At 36.0% G+C, this 21,903-nt stretch overlaps 1 protein-coding gene and 1 long non-coding RNA gene across 9 annotated transcripts in view; one reads left to right on the top strand and one right to left on the bottom strand.

The window, feature by feature from the left end:
- Window positions 1-21,903, top strand: part of nrm (neuromusculin) — a 527,634-nt gene that overhangs the window by 452,163 nt on the left and 53,568 nt on the right. The window lies entirely within an intron of this gene.
- LOC145726145 (uncharacterized) lies at window positions 1,206-2,114 on the bottom strand. The gene is made up of 2 exons (XR_014177501.1): window positions 1,429-2,114; window positions 1,206-1,365 (listed from the first exon to the last, which is right to left on the bottom strand). It is a non-coding gene; the product is annotated as an uncharacterized LOC145726145 (long non-coding RNA).

Raw genomic sequence — 21,903 nt, 5'->3', positions numbered from 1 at the left:
TGAGGAACAGGCACCCCTAACACCATACCTCCACAGTTTTTTCATAAGAAGTGCATGGTCCAGAGTGTCGAACTTTCTTGATAAATCAAAGTACATTCCAACAACCTTATGTTCAGTGTCAACTTTTTCATACATAAAATTAAGAGCATGGAAAATTGCCATTTCTGTAGACAAATTTGGGCGAAAACCGAACTTCTGTTTATCCGTTAGGATTTTATGTTTGTTGATAAAGTTTATTAGTCGATTATGTATCGCTTTTTCAAATATTTTAGATACCGACGATAAGAGAGATATTGGTCGGTAATTTTTAAGATCCTGCTTTTTGTATACTGGAATCACTTTTGATTTCTTAAGTTTACTCGGGAATACTGCGTTAGCAAAAACTTTATTAATTATGTGTGATACAGGTTTACAAATCAATCCAGCTATATGTTTCAAAATAATTTTAGGGATCTCATCTAGTCCAGATGAGAATTTGTTGGGGAGGGACATAATAAGACTGAAGATTTCATTACAATCTAGAGAGAGATAAGTATGGTTATATTGAAATATTGAATTATACGCACATATTCAAATTTACGCACGTCGTTTATTACAAGCTAGGCTATCCATCTTTTTAATCACCTGTTTGGACGTTGCCGTATTAACAAATTCCTCCTTTAAACCTCACAATATGTATCTTTCATTATGCCATTATAGATGAAAATGAGAAAACTATATTGTTTTGAAAAAAAACATTCTAAGAATCTCATATGTTTTGCATGCAATAAATGCTGGAACAACAACCACATTCAATTTAAATTATCTGGAAAGAACATCACAGATAGGTGCATTCAAACGAGTCATTAACAGCCGAATACCAACGTTTCAAGAATTATTCCATAAAATTTGCAAGAAAGGAAAGGCAATGTGTGTATCCTGGGGACTATTAAATCCTAAAGCAGTGTTTTAACTTATAACAGAATTGTTGGTGTTTTAAGAACTTGCTTCTTGGTTTTGTCATATAGATTGCTTAATTATTTCCTTTTGTAAATTTACCCAGCATTAAATACATATCAATTTGGTTTTGTTGTGTGATTTATTTAACATGTTTTTTCAATTTCAGTTCAATTTATTGTAAGAGCAGGTTAGTTAAAGAAATTATCTAATTTTATGATTGTTTATGAAGAAAACTAGACTTCTTAGATAAAAAAGAAACTTGAGTGTACTTTTTAAAGATTTTATTTGTATATTTCATAATGTGTAAATAATACAATTAAAATAGTAATTTAACCTACTATCTGATGTAAAAGTATTTAACAGTAGCACCATCTGTTTCTAGCCTTATAGTCAGAGAAGATACGGCAAAATTTATAAGGGCTAATTCTGCAAAATAATGGCATTTGACCAAATTTATGTATTAAGTAACTTGTATCTTTCTAATATTACCTGAAACTTATTAGAAATTTGTTTTTTCAACACTCTGCATATGGATTTTGACAACACCATTATAACCATAGCTTCAAACACCTTTTGTTTAGAGTCTTTTAGAGCAATTGATAATGGGACTTTTTAAATTTGGACCCTTTCAAAGCACTATAAGCAAACTCCAAATTAGGCAAATAAACCGGAAACATAAGCTATTTAGTATTAGCAGCTCATTAATACCTCTACCAGAGTCCTTTTTATAATATTAGGTAAATCACCTTGTCAGCTTTTGCTAAATACACCTTTACTCTATATCCACGTTTCTTCGAGAACCACTGGCTTGAATAAACTTGGTTTTTGTAGTGTTCTTGTAAAAACTCTTCTTGGGAGTAAGTAAATATATGAGCTGTTTCATTGTGACAGTGTTTTCTATTAGAAAAGGCATCCTTTTCTGTTCCACAAACTCTAGTTCCTTCAGAATGTTTCACTGGGCCCCTTGATAGTTGTAAACTGTATTAAAAAGGTGGCATTTACAAAACTGACTACCGAAACACAGACACATTATCTAGTCTCACACGTAGTATCGCAGTTAAAAACAAGTTAAATCAAAATACTCCTTAAAATATTGTAAAATTTACATCAAAAATAAAAATGTCAAATAAAAGTGTTTGGCAAAGAAATCTGCAAGTTATTGCGAGTTATTACCTCTTGTTTCATCAAATACAAGAAAAGCAATAGGGAAATGGGTAAACTAAAGCAATTTCTATACTAAACAAAAATTCAAATTTGACCGAGCCATCATCATTGATTGGAAGAAAGTGGCAAACCAAAACCCTCGTGTATCTGTTAAGACCATTCCCGATTTTTATAGAGGGCCCTTCTCGGGGATATAAAAAAAACTTATCCATAATCCAATATACAACCTCATTTACACTCGCCCGGATTTCATTCGGCCCAATAACGTCTTTTGAAAAAAGCCATACGCCGATGGGCGGATAAATGATTTATATTCGGAATTTATGGCTTTCGCTTTCGGATTATGAGATTTTCCGGCGAAGCCCCGAGATAAGAATACAGAAGTTTATTTATGAGCCCCCTTCCACCATTGTCTAATGGACGGGGTTGGAAAATCTGAGGGTGGAATTATTTTTGGCATCCACATCAGGTCGAAATCACAATTATTTGGGAAATCTAGTAGACTGGCGAGAACTCTAAAGAAAGAAGAAAAATGATGCAGTAACTGTTCTGGAGCTGAAAGTTAATTTTACAAAACCAACCCCCGAGGAAGAAAAAATTCAAAACTCATTTCATCGCTTATAATCAGAGCGTTATAAATGAAATTTCGTTCCGCTGTCCAAATATCCGTTACGGGATAATTTTTCACTCGACGGAGGGTGAAAAATAATGGTAGATATTCGGTTTTGATCGATAATTACGGTCCGCTCTTCGGCTTTCGTCAAAAATTAATCTTGTTAAATTGAGAAACATCAGATGTAATAAAAACGCTTGGATTTTCGACGTATCAACAAAAGACTTTTGTTTTTAAAGCACAACTCTCCAAAAAAAAATCTCAGAAAACGCTTTATTACAGTTACAGAATACAAAGAATCATTTGACCAAATAGTAGGCCTTTAAAAATATCAGATTACTACAATGCTTTGATAATTATTTCTACCTCGGAGGAAGTGTCTACGAGTGAGGAAGCAAAAGCTAAACCAACAATAATTTAGTGATATTTAATGAGAACATCAGCATCTCTATTGGTTAGACAATAATACAAGATTTTTGAAAATGTGAACTTTTGCATGGGCATCAGAATCGAATACTTTAGTTGTCTAGTAGTTTTCCTTTTCAGATAACACAATTGATATAAAAAAATCGCAATACTCACTTTATTAATTTGTGGTAACAACGTAATGAAGCGTTATTGCCAGGAGTACAAAAATTAAATCAAAGTGTTCAAAATTCAATATTTATATCTGACGATATGTAAAATTGGTCGAACAGGTTAGGTTAGGTTAGGTAGTATACCAAAAACAAATTTGCCCACTGACAAAAAATGGCAGATTCATTAAACTAAATATAATCAATCAATCAAATCAATCAAAAAAGTAGCTTTATTGTCGAAAACTTAGTCATTGACAAAGCCCTGAAAACACATACAAAAACAGCAAAAAAAGAACATACATAATTATTACACTACACATACAATATGAATCACACATAAGTACACCTTACAATTATTAAAATAAAAACAAAACAAAAAAGCAGTCACCCTGTATAAGAGAGGAGAAAGAGGATCAAAAACACAAGCAGTGCTTCTTGGTCAATTTATGGCAGAACAAGACGCCTTAAGAACTGGAGTAGAATTCGTCCAGAGAATAGTACGCCCCGTCAAGCAAAAACCTCTCAGCCTCACTCCTAAATCCATGCGCAGATGGCTGGCCTCTCACGTGGAGAGGAAGGTTATTGAAAAGTCTCTTGCCACCGTAAATAAGCGACGACTTAATCTTCTTCGTGTGAGGAATGGGAAGCCTCAAAACGAATCTACTGCGAGTCACCGAGCCGGAGCCCTCGGACAACTGACTCCCAAACTTGCCACGGACAAGACAAATCGTCTCTAAGATGAAAATGCAGCACAAGGTGAGGATACCATGTTCAATGAAGAGGGGTCTACATGAGGCCCTGTATCCAATACGACACAAGCACCTCAATGCTCGCTTCTGCAGGAGAAACACAGAATTGAAGCGGCTTCGAGAACAAACTCCCCAGAAAGCTATGCCGTAGCGGAGATGGCAGTCAATCAGTGTATAGTATGCACTCCTAGCTACATGGTAATCCAGATTGCCAGAGATTACCCTCTATGCATGGCAACCCGACGCCAGTGTAGAGCACAGACCGTCCTCATGCTCAGCGAATCGAAGCAAGTCGTCAATAATAAGACCAAGAAACTTGTTGCAATGAAAATGTCTGTGCGAGTCTGAGGGACACCCGAAGTTAACCTTAACTCTCCAGAACCATGCCCCCCCCCCGACCTCCTGGCTCCGGCCGGACAAGAGCGAAACCACAACAAAGAAGCAGCTCGGAAGCCATAAGCTTCAAGCTTCCAAAGCAAGATCTGGTGGTCTACGCAGTCGAACGCCTTCGACAAGTCGCAAAACACCGCGGCCGAAATATCGCCGGAGTTCATGCGACCATACAGATCCTGAAGAAAAGAAAAAATAGCATCATTTGTGCCCATCGCCCGGAAACCAAACTGAGATGGGCTGAGAAGCTCATGACGCTCCAGAAACGACATCATCCGCCTCTGGACCAGCTTCTCCAGTGCCGGAAGCAGGGCAATCGGTCGATAGTTAGCCGGGCTGGAGCGGTCACCGGACTTTTAAAGAGGAATAACCTGAGCCCTCTTAAGACATGATGGGAAAACTGTCTTAGAAAAGGATGTGCTGATTGCATCGGCGAGAACAGATAAAACATTGTCAGGCAGCGCAGAAACAACCCTCATAGAAATCCCATCAAATCTGGCACAATTTGACAGTTTAAAAAATGTCCTGACATATAATAGTATATTACGTAACTAGTGCTGTAAGAAGCATTTTACGCACGATATGAAAAAAGTTACGCACTCGCCGCGTATTGAATTTATGGCGAATTTTCAAAGTTTTAGTTGTTTAGGAAATAAAAAAGCAATGAAGGCTGCGAATTTTATAACTTTCATTTGACTTAACTTTTTAAAACTTCTAAGTTGGCTTTTTAAAACTTCTAGTTTGGGGAAGAAGAATTATTAAAATTTTACACTGTATTCTAGACACTCTAAGCTGCATGGTGTTAAAAATGAAGATTCCAACTCAAAAACTGAATTTTTGGTGAATTTTCAAATTTTCAGCCCTCCAGGAAGTAAAAAGAGTGATGAGGGTTGCGAGTTTTATAACTTTGTTTCGGCGCATTTACTTGCTCGACTTCTCGTAACTCCTAATTTTGAGGAGGGAGATGACTGGATTTATGAAAATTTTACACAGTATACTAGACGACACTTTAAGCTATATTGTCTAACAGAAAATGAAAACTTAAAAGGAAATGCGAAAATGGATGCAAATTTTATAACCTTTATTTGATGCTTATTATAACTTCTAAGTTTGGGGAAGGAGATTCAAGAAAAGTTTACACAGTATACTAGACACTCTAAGCTATCTTGTAAAAATGTGTTTATGGTGAGTTTCACGTGCAGGAAAACTTTTATTTTGGCACCATCTTCCTTTTTAAGTGTGGGGAAAATCGAACAAAAATTTGATAACGCCACAATGTAACGCTTGCATTTATATTAGTGACATTTAAACCTGTCTTTACATTGTAACGTCATCTTATTTTTGTTTGACTTTCCTCACACATTATCACTGAATTAATTATACTTTTTTAATATTTAAAAACTCACTGCCTTCGTCGCTTTATTTAATACCGTAGACAAATATAATTCATTATCGAAAATAACATGTTTACCAGCACAACATACATTTTATTTTATGGATAGCCAAATGGGCCTTAAATTATCATATTGCCTCTCGAAACGGCCGTAAATAAAGTGGACTGCCTACTACGGGCTTGGCAACAACTTAAATTTTATTCCGAGTCCGGTAAATAGTGAATTTTTAAATTGGAAAACGTGACCAAAGCGTCCCGGCACTGTATAGAATCGGTCAGGAGATCCAGTTTACGGCCGTCATAAAACCGAAGTGCTTCATGAATGTCGTATTAACCGGACCGGTTTGGGTTTTTTCGCGGACAGTTATAAACCGCCTGTTATTTGCAAAAATTTCATGCACTTTTAATCAACCAGACTGGTAATTATAACAGACACAATTGGCTGATTTAATATTCACGATAACGTTCAGGCTATAATTTTTTTACCTGCTTGGGGTGTGGAATAATCTGCCAATGATCTAACCGCAAATCATCCCCCATATCAAGCGCCTGGCGGTTAACATTTGCATTTAAATAGCACCCTTATGGAAGATTTACGGCGTAATTAAATAATTTACGCGACCTCCACTCTGATTTTATAGAGGGGTGGAATTTTATCTGCATTGTTCGATTAGGCAAACATGCAAAATCAATTCGAAATTATAGGAAAAATTTCCAATTTTGAACATTCTACATCTCTACCACAAAGGAAGCAAATAGTGTGAATCACAGTGGCTAGTAAAAAAATAAATATTATGTTTTTTGATCAATTTTCAGAAAAGACTCTCATCCATTTGTGTTAAATATAAAATTACAATCCTGTTGAAGTTGTTGCAATGAAAATTTAATGTTGAAGTGAGACAGATACTTAAAAATGTTGCTATTTTTTTAACAAGTGCGGAAAATGATACTTTCCCGCACGCTAACTGAAAATGTCGAGTCGAGTGCGGGGAAGGCACTTTCCGCACGTGATAGGAACATCATTTTTTCTACGAACGTTTCCAAAAATTGAAAAAAACAATAATTTAAATAATTGATTGAAACAACTCAAAAATCATGAGAAAAACATGATTATGGGTGATTTCAACGCCAAAGTGGGAGAAGGAAGATTTGAAGCATTAGTGGGATCTTATGGACTAGGATTACGCAATGACCGTGGCGAACGTCTTTGCCAGTTCTGCCAGGAGAAAAACATGAAAATAACACACACATGGTGCAAGCTGCCATCTAGATGCTTATATTCGTGGAAGGCTCCAGGAGATCGTCCAGACAACATAATCCGCAATCAGATCGATTACATGCTCATCAGCAAGACTTAAAGAGAAAGAAACAAAAAACAAAGTTACCAAAAATCTTATTGAGAAAATACTGACAACCATAGATCCACAGACGGTAGAGGAAGCTAACATGGATGGTGTATGGGAAGAAATGGAGGCTGCCATTACCAATGTTGCAGAAACACGATTGGATGACAGATGAGATACTGGCGTTGTTTGAGGAACGAAAAGGGTACAAGAACAAAGGGAATGGTGATAACTACACAAAAATCCAGAAAGTCATTAGAACGAAGATAAGAACCGCTAAGAATGAGTGTGAAATCTGAAACAACAGTATGAAGAACTAGAACAACTACAAAGAATACACGATGACTTCAACCTACACAGAAAGATAAAAGAGACGGCAGGAGTATATAGAAAGAGTCCATTCTCTAATGTAGAAAACGATCAGGGAGAATTAGCGCAAGATGATCAACAGCGTAAAATCATATGGGAAAACTATATTAGCAACCTTTTTATCGATGAAAAACTTGCTGTTGAAAATGTAGACGACAAAGACCTCTCTGGACCTCCCATCACAAAAGAGGAAATTATAAGAGCGATCAATATATCCAAAGATAGAAAGGCGATTGGCCCAGACCGCATACCTGTAGAGTTGCTCAAACTATTGGACCACAAAAGCATCATAGTTCTTCAGACGATATTTAATCGAATCTATAACACAGGCGAATATCCCGCCAAATGGTTAACATCGAGTTTTGTCCCCTTGCCGAAAAAGAACAATGCAACAAAATGTGAGGACCACAGACTAATCAGCCTCATGAGTCACACTCTGAAGATATTCCTTAAGATTATGCACTACAGAATATCAATAAAGAGCGAAAGAAACATCGGATCCACACAATTTCGATCCCAACGATCAATTTCGAAGCATTGATTGCGACTCAAGTGCTGATTCAGAACTGCAACGATCAGAGAAAGAACATAATGCTGTGTTTCATCGATTATGAAAAGGCGTTCGACACAGTCCAACATCAACACACATCATAGACCAAAAAGATATCCGTTGCATTCAAAGCCTATACTGGAACCAAATGGCTGAAGTTAGAGTTGGTAACGATCTCACAGAAGCAAGACCAATTTGTAGAGGGGTCAGAGAAGGGTGTATTCGCTCCACACTTCTCATCAATCTATATTCTGAAGCCATCTTTCAGGAAGCCCTAGAAGAACGCAACGTGGGCGTTAAGGTAAATGGTGTATGGATCAACAATATTCGTTATGCGGACGACACAGTTCTAATTGCAGATAACATGGAGGATTTGCGGGATATGCTTGGGACTGTCGGGGAATGCAGTAAGAACATGGACCTTATTATCAATACCAAGAAGACTAAATTCATAAATAATTAAACTGGGAATCAGAAATCAGATGCCGGATTGAAAATACCCGCAGTGCGTTCGTGAAATTCAAAAAAGGGCTCACCAAACTGATTTCGATCTTGGCTTGAGAATTAGATTTGTCAAATACTCTGTCTGGACAGTGTTGCTTTATGGCATGGAGGGATGGACACTATGAACAAACTGGAAACATTCGAGATGTGGGTCTATAGGCATGTACTGATGATTCCATGGACTGCAAGAAGAACCAACGATGAGGTCTTGAGAATAATCAATAAAGACCGCGAACTGTTAGACAGCACACCTGGGCCACGTAATACGCAACGAGAGGTACCAATTCCTGCAATTGATAATTGAGGGGAAGATTGAGGGAAAGAGAGAAATCGGCAGGAAAAAGATGTTATGGCTCCGCAACGTTAGGCAGTGGACAGGACTGAGGACAATTGCAGAACTGATGCATACCATACGTAATAGGGAAGAGTGGACAAGTGTGATCGCAAACAACTTAAAATGTTCTTAATTCCTATCAATAGAAATATTTTAGGGCAGGAATGTATCGTTAAAATTTAACATTCTTCCTTATGAAAAACAAAACTTAGTATCCTAACCTGTAAACAGAAAACGAGAGATCATTTTCCTGACTATCCAAATACTCATCAGAAAACAAAGTGCCCTAATAATGCCAGAGTCTAATAAACAGTTTGCACAAAAATGCCCATGTAAGAAATCGTAAATTTTCAGTTTTTTCGAAACAGTTATTATTCCATTGGTGAGTATCCAAGTTGGGCCCCACTGTATTCGTTAAATAAAGCTTCTTCCAGATATATTTAATATTTCGTTGAGACGAAAAGCACCGGAAACCTTGCTGCTCCTAAAAAAGCCGTACGTTGTCTCTGATATGGAGACTAATTCAGGTTTAACGTGAATGGGACTCTTCCTTCGCCCTTCTACGGGGAAATATCGTAAAAATAGAATCGACAGTCCCGGCAATTTAGCCGACGCGTGCAAAAACTGCGATTTGCCTAATTTGGGCCCCATCTCCTTTCGAAACGGGGGGCGTCCGGACGACCTAATCAAGCGTGATTCCCTTTTTTTCTCTTCGATGGTTTCCGGGGACTCGTGCACGTGTATACTAGGGGAAATCGGTTAAATGTAATCCAAGTTTTCTTCTTTTTACACGCGTTCTATACACGTAATCGTCCAATAATGTATTTTTTAGATTATGCTATGATTTGAAAAAAATTAACAGTAAAAACACATTAACAGTATTACCTCAAACATATTTTTGAAATTTCTATATTAGAAGGTGTCCCTAAAATGTGCGGAAAAAGTGCCACCACAATGTTCTTATTGTATGTATCTGTAATAACTATTTGGCCACTAAAGTGTATTCCAAAGAAGTTTCATCACTATTTCATTGCAAATTTATTTGTCGAATTGTTATTTGATGGATTGAAATTCAAAAGGATGTCTTGTCTTTGTCAGATGAGTTTGATTTGGCATTCCTTTGGAATCCGTGGCTGTTTGAATAAGGAGAAGGAACGTATTTTGCGACCATAAAATGGAAATAAGAGGCAAGAAAGGTCAGCAATAGTAGATTATGATTTGGTGTTTCTGGGTCCGCCTTATAAAGTAGCTAATAATTATACAGTGTGGAACAGCCAAATGGAATAAATTCGATAACGAATAAATGAGAGCGTGTTGGTAAAAACGCTTGGACACGTCGATTGGTATTTTTAGATGCGCATTTAAAAAAAATAAATAAAATTATATAGGGTGTGTCATGTGACAGTGGCCGATACCAACTTTCTTATTTTAAATACAACCCCCTGTATATTATTAGTTTTTTGGATTCTTCAGAAAATTCTAGACATAATTCATGTACAATGTCCCATACCTATCTTCAACTGTTTCGGAAATATTAAATGTTTTCAGATGTATTACAAAAATTAACATTAAAAAAAGAAAATTATTTTATTTCACAAATAATGTAAAAAAAACAAAAACACATTAATTTCAATGTAAGAGATGTTCAAAATGTTTGCGAAAATAAGTATTGAGTGTAATGTAGCGAATTTGTGAAATAAAATAATTTTCTTTTTTTAATGTTAATTTTTGTAATACATCTGAAAACATTTAATATTTCCGAAACAGTTGAAGATAGGTATGGGACATTGTACATGAATTATGTCTAGAATTTTCTGAAGAATCCAAAAAACTAATAATATACAGGGGGTTGTATTTAAAATAAGAAAGTTGGTATCGGCCACTGTCACAGGACACACCCTCTACATATTTTTTTTTTTTTTTTAATGCACATCTAAAAATACAAATCGACGTATCCAAGCGTTTTTCCCAACACGCTCTCATTTATTCGTTATCGAATTTATTCCATTTGGCTGTTCCACACTGTATTTGGCCACTAAAGTGTATCTCAAAGATTAATTGTCGAATAAGTTCCATCCGAATTTCAAGACAAGTTTATTTTATCATTATCAGATTAGTCTGATTTGTCATTTCTTCGATTTGAAAAAATGGAAAGACTCGTCTTTCGTGATTATAAAATGGAAAAATCAAATAAGAAAGAGTTACAATAGAAGATGGTGGCTTTATGTAATTAATAGAGTCCGCATTTATAGAAATTTTGCTTGTTTGAAAATAATAAAAGCAATCAATTTTTGTGCATATTTGTTGCTATTTTTTGAATGGTTTAACTAGTTTTTTGAAAATCCTCCTCAAGTAGTCTAAAAAGGGGAACCCTCTAAAGGCTTCCAAATGATCTTCATCCAGTTTAAAAGCTGTCAAAACTAAAAGCTTCTAAATCAGTTTAAGAGCTCCTATAAGTTTCTAGAACCGCCCATAAGTTGTTAAATGCTTCAAAAGCAGTCCAAAACCAACAACTCTCTAGAATCCTTGCAAATGCTTCTAAAGTAGTCTAAAAAAATTTCCAAAATGCTTCTAAAGCAGTCCAAAAGCTTTTAGAACAGTCTAGAAGCTCTAAAATAATTCAAGACAGTCTAAAAGTTTTCTTATGATTTTCGAGCAGTTTAAAAGGTTCCAAAAGTTTCTAGAACCGTTAGACAGTCTAAAAGCTACTTCTAAAGTAGTTTAAGAGCTAATATAAGTTTCTAGAGCCGTCCATAAGTTTTCAAATGTTTCAAAAGCAGTCCAAAACCTTCAATGCTTTTTAAACTCTCCAGAATCCTTGCAGATGATCCTAGAGTAGTCTAAAAAGATTTCAAAATACTACAGAAACTCTACGAAAAGTCGGAAGTCTTTGAAAACAGTCCAGAAGCTTCCAAAAGCTTTTAGAACAGTCTAAAAGTTTTCAAAAAATTCTAAAACCCTCTAAGAATTTGCAAATACCTCTAAAGCATTGCAGAACCTTCAATATGCTCTTTAAACTGTTCAAAAATCTTCCAAAGGCTCCTCAAGTAGTTCAAAAAGAAAATTGAAAGTTTTCAAAACAGTTTAAAATCTTCCCTATCCCGCATGCTTCTAAAGCATTTTAAAAGCTTCAAAAAATTTCTAGAACTTGAACTCAAAAAAAGTAAAACAAATTCTAATCTCTGAAAGTTTTGTGCTTTTTTACAGATTTTTATGCTTTTTTGAGAAAAATAGTTTTGCTTTTTAAACCCTTTTTTCACGATTTTACTACTTTTTAATCCGGACTCTAAGAATTATTAGAGACACAGTACTTGTCCAACTAGAAAAATAAAGCAAAAAACGAATTTTTCATCAAATCGGGTTAGAATTTTATACTCAAAAAATATTATTTAAAAAAGTGTTTAAGTTCTACAAAGAAAGTATGATGTTTTGAAGAGGGAACACACTTTTTTAATAAGAAAAAATGTAGCAAGAAATTAGGATAATATAAAACAAAAAGAGGATTGACATCCATTCTCACAATTCTTCTTTAATGTTTTATAAAAATTACGATATTATTGTCCGAATTTGTATGCAAATTTTACTTTTACTTGCTTTCCCAGTACCGAATTGATTTCTACAAAACACAGTGAAGAAAGCAGAAGGATTGTTAAAATTTCTATTTTAATAACTCATTTTTGATTTAAAGACCCAAACCGAATGAGCAAGTCACAAAAACCGTTTTTCATTTTCTTGGCCCATTTGTTTCATATTTATGAGTTCTTATTATTCCTATATTAGCTACTTGATGTATCAAATAAAAATTCTTGAAATATACTGCTTTGTTCGTCCAATAAATGATTTCTGAACTATGATTATTAAACTACAAGTATGTTCTATTTTTGGAATCAGTGTTTTTTGGGGCATTTAAGACGTATAAAAATTACAGGGTTTTCTTTTTATCTGGTTCATCCTGTATGATGTTAAAAAAGAAGTAATTCCAAAAAGGTTTTGTTTAAGAAATAATGATACTGTATACCTATTCTAAAATGGTTAGATAAATAGGTATTTGCGCACTGTTAAATTTGGTCACAATTTCTTCTCCTTGCTATAATTACAGAAGCTCTATTTGCACTTTACATTATATGATCCTTCGCTCTAGCTCCATATTTGTAGTAACCGACTTCCTGAAGGTTGGATTTCAGTCGGGTCAGCAGTAAAGTCGAAAGTTTGTCTCCGTCTGAGGTGAAACACCGAATGGGAGGGCCAAGAAACCGCCGAAATGCTTTGAAACTACGTTCAGTCGCATGCTTAAGCACGTCGTACGAAAATAATACAGACTTCTAAAGAAATTTCATCGCTTTGGAGGAATATTTAAGTTCCTTTATTCGGTTAAAACGTAATCTCAGCTTCCGTGCATACATTTACATAGCAAGTTCTCAAAGTGTCCCATAAGCTTTGTAAGCGTTATGGGAATAACAACTGCTTTAAATTTGAATACTCTAGGTGAAAATGTTGTTTTTCGAGAAAGAAAATCTGTAAAGGACTTGGTTTATTCAGGTCTGTGTATGTATACAAGATGATTCGAGTTAAGTGTTTGCTTTTTTTAATCTTGTTTTAGGTTCAAAGGTTTAGCGTACAAATAATGTAAAAACAAACTATTTAATTAAGCACAATTAAATATTATATTTAGAGTTTTTTGAAATAGGTTTTCATAGGTGTTTATGAAACCATTGAGAAAAGTCTAATTTAGTGTAGTTTAAATGAGTTGCACAATATAACTTTTCCGCACCAGGTGCTAATAACTAATACCACTTTTTGTTTCTGCTACTTGATTCCGAAAAATTTTTACTCGAAAAAGTTTCTTTCTAAACTTTGCCCTTTTTCAGATATTTACCAACATTGAAATTTTCAATATTTGGAAGGCTGTAGCAGGCAAACGATTAAAGTTAGGGCAAAGCGGTTTGCATGTTTCTATAGTTTTGTTTGGGTTATTGATTCTGAACTGTTTCAAATATGGGTTTGGACCGTTGGCACGATAATTTGTATTTATTCCAGTAAATCAGTACCCAGCAATCCCATTCACGCAGATGGTCCAAATCAGTTCGAGAATAATTCCTGAACGGTTCAGAAAGATGAACCCGAAACTTTTCTGAGACCTATTGGCGCATTTTCAAACCTAAAACAAAAATTTTCAAAATCTGTTGTGTTTTGGGCTGTTCTATCACGTGACGTAGATGGCGCCATCTATTCAATTAAAAAAAAAACTGCACGACGCCAGACAATACTAACTAAGAAGGCGACAAAAGCCGTTTTGACGCTTGTCAAAATGTCACGTGATTGTTTTTCCAAATTTTGAAGACACAAAAGACAAAGACACACACACACACACAAAGCTTAAAATAGATTTTTTTTTAAGTCACGTGACAGTTTTAAGGTTATGTTTGATGACAAATTTGTGACACTTGATTTAGCCTTGTGCCGAAAGCTTATTATTGATTGATTGAAGGTCAGGTGACCTTAGAAAAAAAATTACTTTGTACGTTTGCCTGAAATTACTATCTTCTAACTGTCATAGTAACCAAGTTAGCACGTGTCAAATAAAGACACCTAGGAATCTTTTAAAAGAAACAGTTGAAAAATTGGTATTTTAAATTTAGACAGTGGTAAAATTGTAAGAACTACGTCACGTGACTTTGATAATTCAATTTTTAAGTTTGCAACACTGTAATTGACATTGTCTCGTGACGCTGTCAAAACGCAGAATAAACTTTGGAAAATTGATAATCTAAATTTAGACAATTGTAAAAACTTAAATTGCAAAATACACGTCACGAGACGTTGATAATGCAATTTTGAGCTTGCAACACTGTAAAGGCCAGTTGACGTGTGTCAATATTGGTCACGTGACCTTTAAAATGGGGTTTAAACTTAAAAAAATTGGTAAATTAAATTTAGACTATTTTAGACAGTTGTAAAAGCTGAAATTGTAAGAGACTCGTCACGTGACTGCTTATGCAATTTTAGAGCTTGCAACACTGTAAAGCCCAGTTGACGTCTGTCAATATTGGTCACGTGACCTTTAAAATGGGGTTTAAACTTAAAAAATTTGGTAAAAAAAGTTTAGACTATTTTAGACAGTTGTAAAAGCTGAAATTGTAAGAGACTCGTCACGTGACTTATTATGTAATTTTAGAGCTTGCGATAATGTAAAGTCCAGTTGACACCTGTAAAAACAGTCACGTGACCTTAAAAACGCAGAATAAACTTTGGAAAATTGATAATCTAAATTTAGACAATTGTAAAAACTTAAATTGCAAAATACACGTCACGTGACGTTGATAATGCAGTTCTGAGCTTGCAACACTGTAAAGGCCAGTTGACGTCTGTCAATATTGGTCACGTGACCTTTAAAATGGAGTTTACACTTAAAAAATTTGATAAATAAAATTTAGACTATTTTACACAGTTGTAAAAGCTGAAATTGTAAGAGACTCGTCACGTGACTGATTATGCAATTTTAGAGCTTGCAACAATGTAAAGTCCAGTTGACACGTGTCAAGAACCGTCACGTGACCTTTAAAACGCAGATTAAACTTTGGAAAATTGATAATCTAAATTTAGACAATTGTAAAAACTTAAATTGCAAAATACACGTCACGTGACGTTGATAATGCAGTTCTGAGCTTGCAACACTGTAAAGGCCAGTTGACGTCTGTCAATATTGGTCACGTGACCTTTAAAATGAGGTTTAAACTTAACAAATTCGGTAAATAAAGTTTAGACAATTTTAGACAGTTGTAAAAGCTGAAATTGTAAGAGACACAACACGTGACTTTGATTATGCAATTTTAGAGCTTGCGATAATGTAAAGTCCAGTTGACACCTGTCAAAAACAGTCACGTGAGCTTTAAAACGCAGTTTAAACTTTGGAGAATTGATAATCTAAATTTAGACAATTGTAAAAACTTAAATTGCAAAATACACGTCACGTGACGTTTATAATGCAGTTCTGAGCTTGCAACACTGTAAAGGCCAGTTGACGTCTGTCAATATTGGTCACGTGACCTTTAAAATGGAATCGCAAAATTAAAAGAGGCGCTCTAAATTCTAATGAAAATGAAAACCACAAAACATTTTGAAATATTCTCAAATGCCTCATAAATACCATAAAAATACTTCAAAATGCCTTGTAATACGTGCAAAATGCTTCGTAATACTGGCAAAGTGCCTTATAGTACCTCGAATTAACTCGAGTGTGTATAGGGTGGGCTAATTTGCTTGTTTTTATATGGAAACTGCCAGAACCATTAAGAAATTTAATCTATAATTGTGAATGTGAATCTATAAAAGTAATATTAACATAATAAATAATTTTATAAATAATAAAAAACAAGCAAATTAAGCCACCCTGTACACTAAAATACCGAGACGATCTACCCCTAGCCTGTATGCCAGACTTGTGATGTAAATAATTATTTCTAAATTAAGTCCAATATCTCAAAACTTATAGTAATGAATACGGAATGTTTTACAACTGTAAAGCATCGAATAGGAAAGTCATTGCATTCTTCATAGGTAATAAATCTCATCGTAAAGCAAGAAGGTCAATTAAGATTGCATCAGCGATTGTGGAAAAACAGTAAAGAGGAAGAAGCAGTGAACTTAAGTACTTTTATTATTACGAAGGTGCTTATCCCTTTTTTACCGTTGAACTTTACGATTCGCCCAGTAAATATGGAAATGTTTCTCGGTCGTAAAGGGCCGTTTTACTTCGGTTTACGTGCCCCCTGCGACAGGTAAAGGCAAGTTTTCCTTCGTACCGAGAACCGTTTCCCCCCATTTTAACTGCGGGAATTCTGTAATTGGGAGCTAAAATGATTTTTCAATTTTAATCGCCTTGGCCGTTCCAGAAACGCTTCCTAATTACCGCGCATTCCAGCGTCGCTTTTAAAAAGGTTGTTTGGTTTATTTTACATCGTTCCCATGTGACCGAATTGGGGGGAAATTCGGGATTAACCGATAATCGGTTCTGATTCCGACAAGCCGTTTTCGCAAAACCTGAGGGATTCAATTAAATTGTGAAGCGATGTCAGGATCGTATCCTATTAGTCCCACCAACTGGAAAAATCAAGCGCCCATTCTAATTCCGTTTGTCCGAACGTGTTGTCCCCGAAAATGGGAGAATTTCAATGGTCATACGCTGGTTTGTTGCAATTCCAGTAAATCTTTGAACTGGGTTACATTAAGTCCACTGATAGATAATTTAAAAGTAACTAGAATTTGGAAATGTTTACAGAAATGAAAAATCTCTTCTGAAATAAGTGGTTCTCCAATTTTTGGAACATTTTATAATCAAATCAAATCAATCAAAAAAGTTTTATTGTCGGAAACTTAAAGTCATTGACAAAGTCCTGAAAACACATACAAAAACAGGAAAAAAAGAACATACATAGTTATTACACTACACATACAATATGAATCACACATAATTAAACTTAAACAATTATTAAAATAAAAACAAAAAAAAGGCAGTTACCCTGTATAAGAGAGGAGAAAGAGGATCAAAAACACAAACAGTGCTGCTTGGTCAATATATGGCAGAACAAGGCGCCTTAAGAACTGGAGCGAGTCGTCAATAATAAGACCAAGAAACTTGTTCATTCCAGGAGCGCACAATGGCTCATGCTCAACAAAAATCTCCTGCAATGATCATCCAAAATGTAGGATCTTGGTCTTACTGATATTTAATGATCATGAGTAAGTTGGAATTGCACCAATGTTTGATTATGGAGAGGTCCCCATCAATAGTGGCAGCCACTGAATCGGCGCTCCTGCCGCTCCAAAGAATGGTTGGGTCATCAGCGAAAACAGTGAATTGTCCGTTAATAGGGAGCGAAACAATATCATTGATGTATATCAAGAACAGCAAAGGTCCAAGAACAGAGCCCTGAGGGACACCCGAAGTTAACATTAACACTCCAGAACCATGGCCCCCGATGAAGACCTCCTGGCTCCGGCCGGACAAGAAAGAGCGAAACCACAACAAAGAAGCGACTCGGAAGCCATAAGTTTCAAGCTTCCAAAGCAAGATCTGGTGGTCTACGCAGTCGAACGCCTTCGACAAGTCGCAAAATACCGCGGCCGAAATATCGCCGGAGTTCATGCGACCATACAGATCCTGAAGAAAAGAAAAAATAGCATCATTCGTGCCCATCGCTGGCCGGAAGCCAAACTGAGATGGGCTGAGAAGCTCATGACGCTCCAGAAACGACATCATCCGCCTCTGGACCAGCTTCTCCAGCACCTTAGACAGTGCCGGAAGCAGGGCAATCGGTCGATAGTTAGCCGGGCAGGAGCGGTCACCGGACTTGTAAAGAGGAATAACCTGAGCCCTCTTAAGACATGATGGGAAAACTGCTGAACTTTCATTCGACAGCCTTAGTAACGGGTGCTATTTCTTGATGTTGTTGCTTAATCTAGATTCTAGAGCGTTGTTGCTCTGATTTTCTCACTAAATGAAAGTTTTCTCGCGAAAACGACAACATGTCGTTTTTTGAGATCTATTAAAGCAGATATTTGGCAAAATAATAAAATGCACGAGGCAAGGTTACAGTCAGAATGTACGTAGTGCATCATACCTATTTTTAGCGATGTGACAAATCACCGCTACTGCTATGCAGGAATATGAAAACAAGCAACAGATTTTGTCACTGACCCAATTTGGTATAAATAAGGCTCGACATTCGTTAGTAAAGCAGGCGGTCGGAGACTCCGTCTCGTGCCACACCATGTAGTCGTCCCGAATTCTGCAACCCATACCGAGTTCGTAAATTAATTAAATAGAAAATCATTCTAAAATTATAATAATTGCGAGTCACAAATCCTCCATAAGTGCAATTTGATATTTTTATTACTGTAATATATTGTGCATGTAAAAAGTACTTTTTGAAGTGTTACTTTTGGGAATTATGTTGTTTGTTATTGAAAGGCGTTTATTAAAGTAACTTGCTGAACCAAACGGGCTTTACAATTCAAACGTGACTATATACCTTATATCTAGTTTACCGATCACGTTCCATTTTATCAGTTACAGAATTTACTACGTTATAATTCTCCGACTGAAATTAATGACTCAAGTAGCACTAGGGATATCATACTGCGATGAAATTCCGATAAAGCTGCTTTCAACCCTATACACGCGATAAAATCAGACATTGTTCAAACGCACAAAAACAGTCATAACCAACCCCCCCTACTAGGCGCATAAATGTATACGGGACGAAACGACGCAATAAAGATTACCTTTATGACGTCATCGCGACCCATCAATGAGGTTATGATCGTTTTTACGAGCCGCGGACACTGCGTGCACCGTCGTAAAACGATACTTTCATAATTTTGCATTTTAGTGTTGTGCGCTATGGGGCTTTTTAGTTACTGCACTGCAGTGCAATAACGGTCGACTTATTACCGTTTCTCCGGAAATTTATGGAAAGTCTAGTCGGGAAAGATGAGACGTCGAATTATGGTGCATAAAAGTTGCGTTATAGTGCCCCGCGACAAAATTTCCAGATTTGGATTGGTTACAATGTATAATCTGATTTGTCGAAAACGTTCGAAAAATCGTATCGTAACTAAACATACGTACTAGGCTCTAATAGTAAACACTAAAACAGACAACATCACAAGCGCCAAACGCGGCAGAACTGAAACGTGCCCCGTGACGTCACACGGCACTTAAACCGAATTTAATCGTTTGAGCGCGCTTACTTTGCGTTTAAACTTCAATTGCTGATAAATTCGTTATACCTTGTCAAAATTAATATCACGAGATCTTTATCTACGACTTAATTTGTAGATCAATAAGTATTTCGACCTACATACCGACAGACTTAAGTTTCCTTACCCCATATGGGGCATGCACTTTTAAAGGTATGTTTCCTGAAGAATGCATTCTTACCTCCGCCAAATACTCCTTCCAAACATTATTTTTTTCCCGTATAGTTGCATTGTTTATTGCCGCTCAAGCCAGACCTACTCAGATAGTTAGGTTTGGTCAGATTGAAGATAATTGTTCCACTTGTTTGGAGTCGTCGTGTTGCCTCTTCCAGACAGATTACTTTTTATGTTGTTTTTTATCAGGCGCATGTTTTCCTATAAATTTTAGAGATAAAACATCATTAACTCATTATACAGCTGTTTGGACTCTTTCTGTTTTTCTCGTTGTTGTCGATCCTCATCCTGTTGGTATCGTTTCTCTTGCTCCTCTTTTTCAAGTCGTCGTTCTTCATCTTTTGGTCTTTCTCGTTGTAATCTCTCATGCACCAATCACGTAGAGCACAATTCTTTACTCATCCCACTCTTTTTAAAGTAACTTTTGTGCAAGACTAAAAATCACCAAAATTTTGGCACCTGTTTCATTTTTTCCACAATAGCATGCTTTTACCTACAGCAATCCTCACACTCATTCATATCCGCGTTTACCCATTCACTCCTCCATTCGTTACCATCTCCTTCTTCTTCTTCAATACTGTCAATACTGTCCAGCCAGAAAAAAGTCTGTCTTCCCTCTTTTTTCATGCTTTCACATTCAGCAATTCTCACAACCATGCATATCCTCCAATTATCACATTCGCGTTTACCCATACACTCCTCCATTCGTTACCATCTCCTTCTTCTTCTTCAATTGCCTTATCCCTTTTGGACGTTGGCTATTAATATGGCGATTCGAACATTGTTAGCAGCTTGTCTAAACAATTAAATAGATGTTAGGCCAAAGCCTTCCCTACCCGGACCCCATTCTGTTGTCCACTTTGCCCAGAAGGATAAGCTGTTGAAGGCGATATTTGTCGTGCCTCATCATATGGCCAAAGTATTCCAGTTTCCTTTTCTTCACCATGAATGTGACATCTTTCTGTTTCATTTCTTCCTCTTGTTGTTTCATATCATTCACCATCTCCTTCATTATCTGTCAATACTGTCCAGCCAGAAAAAAGTCTGTTTCATGACTGAAACATATCCTAGTAAATCATTCTTCCTGTTTTCTCGCCAATCCTGCATCTCTACAAACTTTCTCTACGTTATTGTTCTGTCTTTTTCATTGCAAATACACTGCAACTCGCAACCAAAACCATTGGGTCGTCGGCGAAGGATACTCTTCCTCGCTTATCCTTCTCAAACATTATTTGTATTGTTCAGCCATTTATTTGTTAGTTTGGTTAGACAGGTTGCAGAAAAGTATTCAGGGAAATATACAGGGATAAAGAAGAAGGCATAATTCCTAGTTAAATACTGAGAAAATGGTACAACTGAAGTTTCCATTGATGTGATCGAGAATAGCCATTATGACACCTTTTGAGAAGAAATGACACTTGAAGAAGAAGAAATCCATATACTACTCATCATATCCATAACCACAGTGATAGACCCACAATGAAACGCTATGAACATCTCCTTTTTAACCTCTTACGTACTTCGTATCTTGCTTACCAACGTTTATAATTGCATGGGTGCAGGACACCTGGTATATGCTTGCTTACCATGTTTTAAATTTATTGGCAATTGATAATTAAATTGCAATCATAATTTTTAGAGTAGTTGTCAATTTTAATTAACCACCGCACTTTTCTCTTTTTTCAAATCTTACCATCCTCAAGCATTCATCATAAATCTGTAAAATTCCTTCCTTTTATGCATATTTCCTGCATTCAAATTTTCCGACGATTTAAAAATTTCCAATAAGACAAATTTTTTAGGATGATTGTATGTTAACAATTTTGTCGATATTTGGGCAATTTATGGAAAACCAACTTATGGACGTACTAAAATGATTTTTTTGACATTTTGCTAATACGAAAGCATAAGGTCCGAGCGGCAAATATTAATGGGTTTATTCGCTTCTAGACTATTTTATGGCTGTTCATTCGCGTACAAATTATCTCCAGGGCATTAACTATACTCGGGACATAAATTCTAAACAAAACCTGTTCACCGCA

Source organism: Ips typographus, linkage group LG3 (assembly GCF_016097725.1).
Source record: "Ips typographus isolate SLU linkage group LG3, UJ_Ityp_2.0, whole genome shotgun sequence".
Taxonomy (NCBI): domain Eukaryota; kingdom Metazoa; phylum Arthropoda; class Insecta; order Coleoptera; family Curculionidae; genus Ips; species Ips typographus.
The sequence above is the reverse complement of the archived record's forward strand: the minus strand, read 5'-3'. Positions and strand labels throughout refer to the sequence as shown.